The sequence below is a fragment of the Sinocyclocheilus grahami genome, unplaced genomic scaffold (assembly GCF_001515645.1).
Source record: "Sinocyclocheilus grahami isolate Dianchi unplaced genomic scaffold, SAMN03320097.WGS_v1.1 scaffold37.1, whole genome shotgun sequence".
Classification (NCBI taxonomy): domain Eukaryota; kingdom Metazoa; phylum Chordata; class Actinopteri; order Cypriniformes; family Cyprinidae; genus Sinocyclocheilus; species Sinocyclocheilus grahami.
Genome location: NW_015505216.1, coordinates 4,303,536 through 4,312,384, shown reverse-complemented (window position 1 = coordinate 4,312,384; position 8,849 = coordinate 4,303,536). Strand labels below are relative to the sequence as shown.

The window sequence follows — 8,849 nt, the reverse complement described above, 5'->3', positions numbered from 1 at the left end:
CTAGAGATACTTGTGTTTTCTAAACACATGGCTTGGCCTAATCCAATCAGTATTGAAGTACTCTTGTCCGCTGGTTTAGCAACAAGCTTATAATCAGTAGGCCGTTGTGATTTACCCAGTTTGGCTGCTTCATTCTGGCCTGGCACGTGCAACACTTTCATGAATGTTCATTCAGTATTCACTTTTGCCTTTTTAAACAACAACTTAGTCATTTGGTGACAGATGTTAAGTGATTGATAAGAGCCATAGCAAGAACATTTTGTGGTGTTCTTGTGTCGTGGTGTATGAGTAACTGATAAAACCCGCTCAACAGTCATTTTAATGTGTAATGTTGGCTCACCCGTGCCCTGACTTAAGATAACCCAGCCGGGTGTGGTAGCAGTGCAGTGCTTGAATGATAATGTCATCGTATGTGTGTTTTGTTTGTTTGTTTTTAGCCACATCTCCCAATGCATCTTCAGAGTTGGAGCAAGCCAGACCTCAGACGAGTGGAGAAGAGGAGCTACAGTTGCAACTGGCCCTTGCCATGAGCCGAGAGGCCGCCGAGCAGGTACATCATGTCACTCAATGCAACCCTAAAATGCTGACACATCTACAGCTAATTATATGATTGATTATTGTGATGCTTAATGTACGTTTATGAGAAGGATTTTGGATCAATGAGTTCTAATGTTGGGCAGGGCTACCTAGAAGCACAGATGTACATTAAAGGATCAGCTCACTCCAGAATTAAAATTTCCTGATAATTTACTCACCCCCATGTCATCCACGATGTTCATGATTTTCTTTCTTCAGTCGAAAAGAAATTAAGTTTGAGGAAAACATTCCAGGATTTTTCTCCATCAAGTGGACTTCAACAGGGACCAAGGGGTTGAAGGGTCCAAATTGTGGTTTAAATGCAGCTTCAAAGGGCTCTACACGATCCCAGAGTCACAAGGGTCTTATCTAGTGAAATGATTGGTCATTTTCTTTAAAAAAAAAAAAAAAGATTTTATTCGCTTTAACCACACATGCTCCTGTTGAACTAGCTCTGCGATGTGCATTCATGACTTCACACATTACGTAATCATGCTGGAAAGGCCATGTTTTTTTCCTAGCGAAATACATTTCACGTATACATTCACGTCACGTGTGATCTTTCCAACTAGAGATGCACCGATTGCAATTTTCTTGGCCGATTCCGATTTCCGATTTTTTTGGAAGTGTGACCTGCCGATACTGATTTTTGCCGATTCCGATTTTCTTTCTAAAAACTATAATTGACAGCATATACAAACAAAAATCTATGCAAATTAAAAAAATGATTTACATAAAATTATTAAACATTACAATTTCCCCAATCTGGACTAAGTTACAGATTTTCTCTCACTTAAACAACTCTCAAAATAAAGTGCTCTGTGACTGGAAAGAGAAAGAAATAGTTAACTTAAAATGAGTTGCTGTATGTAACAAAACAGATGTCATTTCCCACTATGTTTATAAATGGTCACTGTTTTCCCCTAACCTTATTAAATGGGTCTTCTTTCACATCAAATTCTTACTTTGTTTCAATTAATTCAGTTAGAATAATAAGAAACTGTAGAGTTGTTACCATTCAAATGGAATTAGTATTAACAAACTCTATCTTTCCACTGCTGAGGAAACAGAAGCTGCATCTGAAGTGGCATTAGATGCATCTACACAGACTTTTTGATGAAGCTGAGGTGCCATAAATGTATTTACACTGCAAAATTTAAAATGCATAAATAATTTTATAAGATTAATGTTTTACATATTTTTCTAAACATAAAAATAAATGTTGAAAAAAATGCAATGATACTTTTAAATATGACTAAACACCAGTAGGTGGCGGAAAATGTCTGTTTTAATGAGTGAGTCATTTATTCATTCATTCAACCGATTCAATCAAATGGCTGATTTATTCAGAAACAAGGCATGTGACTGTCTTTACGAATGGGCCACTGAATCATTGACTCACTCGATTCGTTCAAAAACGTGGATTCATTCAGTAATGAAACACCACTGTGTGTTGCTCGGAAACACAAAACAGTTCTGCTGTGGCTTTGATCGGAACTATTTTCATCAGCAAAATTGAGCAAAAACAGTCAATATTTTGTCTAAAATCTAAGTCTCTTTATTTTAACTTGTTTATTGAAATACTATTGTATAAAATCAGTGTCACATTGCAATCGTGTCGATATTAATATTCGGGGAAACATCATGGCCGTTTAATGTTGCTTAAATCATATTTTGTAAATCTCTCTTTTTTTTTTTTTTCTACCGCAGTATGCATCTATACATTTCTGTGAGTTTCTTTGTGTGTGCTGTCTCTCTCACACACTCACTCGGGCTGTGCAAGCCTCATCTGGCACGACATAAATACATTATCAGTCACCATTTACCACTGTATATATATATATATATATATATATATATATATGTATATGTGTATGTATATATGTATATATATGTATGTATGTATATATATGTGTATATATATAAATGTATATATATTAGGGGTGCAACGGTTCTCGGTAAAGAATCGGACCATGCCGTTCTCCACACATGGTTCGGCAAACTCTAGGACCGCGGTTCAACTTAAATCTGACAATGCATCTGTAATATGGTTTGTTAGAGTTCGGCTAATGTATGTTTCTGTTGATGGATACAAATTCTGGCTTCCCAATACATTACAACAAGAGCAATGAGAGCAAAAAAAAACAATATGTGGACAAACAAGGAACTCTTTAATCAATGCGAGTGCTTTATGCTGGAATAACTGTCATTTATGCCGTCATCACATGTTGATAGTGCAGGTGAGACCTGAACAGCACACATGGCTATCTGTGTTTAAACTAAACTCATTTAAGCCTTGCCAGTTTAAATATTAAAGAGCTAGAAGACGTGAACTCACGCACGCAGTGAGAAGATCTGTGTGGTCGCTCATCCGAACCGCATGAACCCACGTCTCAGAATGTGCGCAAATATTAAGCTCTCTGTTAAGTACTGTGTTTGAATGGACAAATTCATACAAAAATTGTCAAAATGCCCATCTTGGTGAGTATCCTAGTAGTGCTGGGCGGTATACCGGTTCATACCGAATACCGGTGTTTATTTTTGTTATGATGTGAATTTTTAAAATACCGCAATACCGGTGTATGTCGCTTAAACAACGTTCGCGACCTGTATGTGTACTAAGTATCGACGATAGTCAGAGATATCGACGATAGCAGATGTCTTTGTCGATAGTCAAGATGATATTAGGCTCATTCTCCTACAGGGCTCTGAAACGGTTCAAGGAACGAAACCGGAAACAAACTAAATTTTGAGAGGAACAGAAACTAAATCAAATTTTATAGTTCCGAACAGAATCGCAAATTTGAAATGGCCATTAACAGGTTAATGACGTTATTTTATCATTCCATTTAATATTTGAAATTTGCTGTCAACCAATCTATTTTCTTTATTTTTATTTGACAATATAGTTTTTTCCCTAAACATAGCACGTACCGAAACAGTGACTCTAAAACCGTGATACAAACCGAACCGTGAGTAAGTTGAACCGTTGCACCCCTAATATATATAGTATATTTTTTAGAGAAAAATCCTGGAATGTTTTCCTCAAAAACGTAATTTCTTTTCGACTGAAGAAAGAAAGACATGAACATCTTGGTTGACATTGGGGTGAGTAAATTTAAATTTAATGAGTGAACTAATCCTTTAAAGAGAGCTTTTATAGAGTGCTATATATGATAGGGTTGTGCCGATAGACGACAGTATCGTGTATCGACGATAGTCAGAGATATCGACGATAGCAGATGTCTTTGTCGATAGTCAAGATGATATTAGGCTCATTCTCCTACAGGGCTCTGAAACGGTTCAAGGAATGAAACCGGAAACAAACTAAATTTTGACAGGAACAGAAACTAAATCAAATTTTATAGTTCCGAACAGAATCGCAAATTTGAAATGCCCATTAACGGGTTAATTACGTTATTTTATCATTCCATTTAATATTTGAAATTTGCTGTCAACCAATCACAAATTCCAGTAGTACGGTCTATGCAAATGTAACGCTGACGACAACGAGTGAAATGCCCGCTCAGCTGTGAACTCCTCATAGGTAAGTCGCAATGGCAATGCACCGGCGTTAGAGTTTATCCGAGGATAGTGTAAGAAGGATTCAACAGATCACACGCAACTGCAGTGCTTCTGTATATAATTGTATTTATTTTAGTTAATATTTAAGAAATTTTAAATCATTTGAAAATTGATTAAAAAATTAATTTGTAAAATAAACATACTTATACTTTATATGACAAAGTATTTTTCATAAATATTTAATAAAAATGTGATTAAAAAGGAAGTAAACTGTTACTAACAGCACTCCGTATTCTGGGACGTTTGTGTGCATTGGGAATCATATTTTTTCAAATAAAGCCAAGGTAACGCTCATTTTACATACAGCACACAGTGAAATGACAGTGACAGTGGGCAATTGCATAAAGCGCAGCATAAATTGATATCACAAATTTAATGTTTAAAGCATTCAATTTGCACAGTCCGAAAGTCAAGCAGAGAACACGCGATCATACAGGTCACATGCACACTTCACAAGATCTCACAACTGGATTCGACTAAGTTTGCAAGGTTTGTGAAATTAAATTTTCATTAGCCATTCAAAGATTTGTTTAAATTATGTAAATGCATATTTGCTGAATGCTGACGGCAAACGAGAAAGTATTATAATGTTTGCCTTTCTATTACTAATAATATAAAAGCAATCTATATAATACATTTGTATACATTTTAATTCCTTTGTTTAACATTTCTATCTGATTATTAGACAGTCTTCTGTCCATATTAGACAGAACTGTTAACGACGACGGTGAACATGAGGGAGAATGTGAGCACTGTGTGCGCTATCAAAATAAAAGTCCCGCCGCGAACGCATCGGCCAAACACAAACTTATCGGCCGATGCCGACATTTGAAAAATGCTAAATATCGGCCGATATATCGGCCTTGGCGATATATCGGTCGAAACACTAGCCTTGTTCTCCTATAAATGTATTAAATTTATTATTATTATTATTATTTTTAGGCAGCCTATTATAATCTGGCTATTATCAAATTGCCCCGCTATTTCACTTCAGCACCACATTTCACGCTCGCGCAAATGAGGATTAGAGCTTGTAGCCGGTGAAGGAGTCTCCAACAACAAACACAGATGTACATCGTCTGCTGATATAAGGTATTTCATTGCATTTTTACAAGTAATCTGAACGGCCGATATATGTGCAATATTTTAACCGAGCCCTCACTAACTGAGTTTAATGCCACAGTTATGTTAGAACGCATCTCAGTCTTGTTTCTGTGGCGGTGTGTCGGGCTCATCATGGGGCGCACGGTCCTGAGCGCTGTATGACTGATGTATCCGTGCAATTTAACTTTACTCCAAATATATTAACTTACCTGTTTTAAATACTTTATATTTAACTTGTTCGTTTATGTTCAATATTTAGTGTTAAACTGTTAGTCTTTAAAATAAATCTACTTTTGATTTTCAACATTGACTGCAGACCTTTTAGACTGATAACTTTCTTGCTCTGATGCGGCAAACTTGTCACAGGACATGCGGTCCTTATAGCGATGTATGACTGTTGTATCCGAATATATATGAAATAGCTGTTTTTAAAAAAAAAATTATATTTAACATGTTAGTTTCAGTATGTTTGAAAGTATATTATTTCGATTATTGGTGCTTTCATAGTTTAAAACGCCACATAGTTATGAAATAGCCTATGATAAGTACAGTCTCTCTCTTGCCCCCACCCACGCACACAAGTATGATAATATCGTGTGTCGGCGATCTTACGGGCTGGCGATATGACGATTTGAAAAGTGACCATATCGCCCCAAAACTAATATATGAGTTTGCCCGTTTGACGAGATTACATTTATTGTCCCTGACAATTTCTGTAGACCTATTTAGCCACTCGTTTGCAACAGCCTTTTTCAAGACATATGAAAGATTCAAAAGAGTCACCAGAGGTAGTACTTGTGTATAGTATACTGTAAAAGAAAACATGAAAATATCTTGAGCTTATGTTAACCACAGAACTTATTTCAGGCATTTAACCAAAAACCCATTCAAGTAACCCACTGACTTTTGGGTGATGTAACCAGAAGTGCTAAAATGCTAATTAATTTCAAAGTTTTGGCCTACAAACATACATCATGGTGTGAGGCCTATTCAGGCCATCCGTTTTTCCAAGTCTTAATATTTGGAGAAGATTTTAATATAAAACAGTGCATCATCTCTGCATTTGTTGGTTTGTGATTTTATTTTAGCCAAATCATACGGTTCCATTTGCTGTGTCTGATTGACTGGTTTTGCTGAATTATTTCAGTTATTAATCCTGGTTGTTTTCTCGCCTTGTTTTTAATTTGCCCTAATATGCATGAACATCACTCCATAGTTAAAACCGGATTGTTCCACCACCCAGACAATCAGCAAGCAATTTCAGAGAATGACTTGCTCTAATGGTTCCCTATTAGCAAAGATCTAGCCACAGTGAATATAATCAAATATTCATTTACTACATCAAATGTGGAAAAATATTTCTGACACAGGAATGGAAATTGTTAGAGTAAGGTGCCTAAAATTAGATTTACTTATTTATTTATAGTTACAGCTTTGAACAGCTGATTCAGGAATGAACACATTTGTATGTGGACTTACCAGATGCAGATTTACCTTACTGTGTGCCTCTCAGGCATCTTTTACACATACTAACCGGGTCACTGTATAATTAGTCAATGGTGATACGGTTACTCTGTTTCTAGGAAAATGTTTCATTTCTAATTGCAAGCTGAGGGCTATTTGCATCACATGAAAGCCACTTTCACTGTACTTATATTTCAAATTGGCATGGAATCAAGAAATGGGAAATATGACCTTCTGCTGGCTCGTTTCCAATTACATGTTACACAGATTTAACTAGTTGTCCTTTTCTTGCAACATGGGGCCAGACCAGCAACAGGATATTGTTTGGGAAGCTTACAAATTAGTGTGGAAGCCATACAACCACACAACTGTCTCGGTGGGATTTAAAACCGCATCTTACATGTTTTATAAAAGTGATGAAGTGGGGCAGCTGATACAGTAGGAAATATAATGTTCCTGAAGTCTCTGAATATGTTTGGGGCTCGCTGCTCTAAGAATAATGTGAAGGAACTAGTGGTTAAACGGATCGTAGTTGACCCGTTATTCGTACAGACCAAGCCCCACGGTTGGGCATGCATGTGATCCGCAGATTAATTGCAAAATTTAACCATAATAGAGTGAAAGTTTATCAATTGTAGGTGTTTACACACGCAAGTGATTTTAAGCCATTCTAGCGAAAGAAAAAGGCGAAATGGAACTCGATTCGTTACTCGCGCGCTGTTTTCTACCACAGCCGCACAAACATGAAGCTCGCACACGCAGAGAGGCGTGTTTGACTGCGCACAAACACCGAACTGAACCATCTTTCATATCTCATTCACGCCTTGCCTTTGAACAGACGCATATACACATAAAATTGTCAAAATACTGATCTCGACAATCATTGTGGCAAATGCAGTCTGTTGTGTCTTAAGTGAACGAGAACAGCTGAGAAAGAAATTGGATGTGTATCTTAAAGGGGCAGCAGCCTAATAATACCTGCTGCTGTCATTATGCTCATCAAACCACAAAACACATTTTTGACAAAGATTAATCTTTTTTTATTTTTTTATATATATACAGTGAACACTATGCAGTTTTATTTTACACTTATTACATTTCTGAATCTGAATACTTCCGACCTTATTTGTAACATTGTTCTGTTGCATTTATCTATGCTTGTAATTTGTGTAGCCTATTTGTTCTTATTTTTACTGGCTGTTTACTTGTCTCTTTAATAATGTTTGAACTTTCTTAGGCTTAGAGTTTTTGCTGTGGTATCGTACTTATGGAAAGCAAAGTTACATAGTTTTTTTTTTCTTGCTGAAGTGATCCGAAAAAAACAATCCGATCCTTGGCTCGAAAACCGTAATATGATCCGAACCGATCTGAGATTTGTGATCCGTTGAACCACTAGAAGGAACTGTGTGTGCGCTTGGACATCTGGGATTAATTTACAAATGGAAAAAAAGCAGCCATGTTAGTGCTGTTGAGGAGGGGCTTGTCTGAAAGGGAGGTGCATAGTAGGGACTTACTACATTTCTGTGTATCGCTATTAGCCCTCTTAAACCTGCCTCTCAGTGTATAGCTGTCAGGAGTCTATCATAGGGATTGTGATTCATTCTGTGAGCTCCTGCGAGCTTCATTGTATGAGACAGTCAGATGTCCCAGATTTGTGATCATTATGAGGTTATGGGAACCGTAGCATTCTAACCGTTGATATAATGAGGCTTATGGTGAAACGGTAAAAGAGCATCACTCATCTCAGCTTTTTCTGCTTTCTCTGTCCTCTTTGCCTCTTGCATAAATCTTTCATGTTTCAGCCCTGCACTAAAATGTCCTGCATGTAGCAACATTAGAAATGTTCACTGATTAAGTGAAATGGCTTTCTTTTATAGGGGCTTTGCTTGCACTACAGTCTCATTTAACCCATGTTTGATTGCTGATAATTTCCAGTTTTGGAAGATTTTCACTTGGAGTGTTTATTGAAACAACATTTTATTAAAATAATTGCTCAAGTGTGTTGATTTGTAAGTCGAACCCTACAGCTGATCTCTGTTCTCGCTTTAATTGCTGTGAATATGGCTAACCAAATACAAAGTTACTTAAAATTACCACCGAATTAACATAGGGACTAGATT

The 8,849-nt window shown here is 36.7% G+C and overlaps 1 protein-coding gene across 1 annotated transcript in view; it reads left to right on the top strand.

Annotated features, from left to right (window-relative positions):
- The window catches only part of LOC107581770 (epsin-2-like), a 33,740-nt gene that overhangs the window by 18,004 nt on the left and 6,887 nt on the right, over positions 1 to 8,849 (top strand). The gene's annotated exons all lie outside the window — the stretch shown is intronic.